The following is a 655-nucleotide window of genomic DNA, read 5'->3' on the forward strand; positions in this document are numbered from 1 at the left end:
AAGGGCAACAGAACTGTACCTGGCATACCCCAATGGAGGGACTCCCCCTCAACTGAACAGCACTCGCTAGGCAGGGGACATGGGTTCCAAAGCCCAAGGAATTGAGAGAAGGTGGGGACAGGTATTTGTGTGTGGTGATGTGGGACACCACTTGATCCTTGTTGTCTTTATGGCATAATAAAAAAGCTAATTTAGATTCAATTGAGAGTCTTATTATATGCTGCAGAGCTGAAATCACTGATATCTAGGTGTAATATTAGACCTACTTTGGGACAGTATCTCAATTACAAGAGACTACCCAGTGTGCACCAGCGGTGAGGCTTCTCTCACTAACAGCTGAAATCACTGAGAGCTGTGTTAAGTGTTGGGGGGGCCCTGGAGACATCTTGGTGAGTGGGCAGCTGGTGGAGAGGTGTGGCAAGTGGCTAGCAGGGTGGCCTGCAGAGAGTGTTAGCTACAAGACCTAGAATGGATAAGGCAGCAGGGAGCCCCCCAACTATAAATGAGCTCTCATTCCTTTACTGTGAGACCAGTATCTCTGATCTGGTTGGCTATCACCCTCTACCATGTAATTTCCCTCCCCCTTCCTATGATGGATAACGATACAAGTGAAGATAGGCATATGTAAAACAAACAGAAAATGTTTATTTGGGGA

Source organism: Caretta caretta, chromosome 14, assembly GCF_965140235.1.
Source record: "Caretta caretta isolate rCarCar2 chromosome 14, rCarCar1.hap1, whole genome shotgun sequence".
NCBI classification, from domain to species: domain Eukaryota; kingdom Metazoa; phylum Chordata; order Testudines; family Cheloniidae; genus Caretta; species Caretta caretta.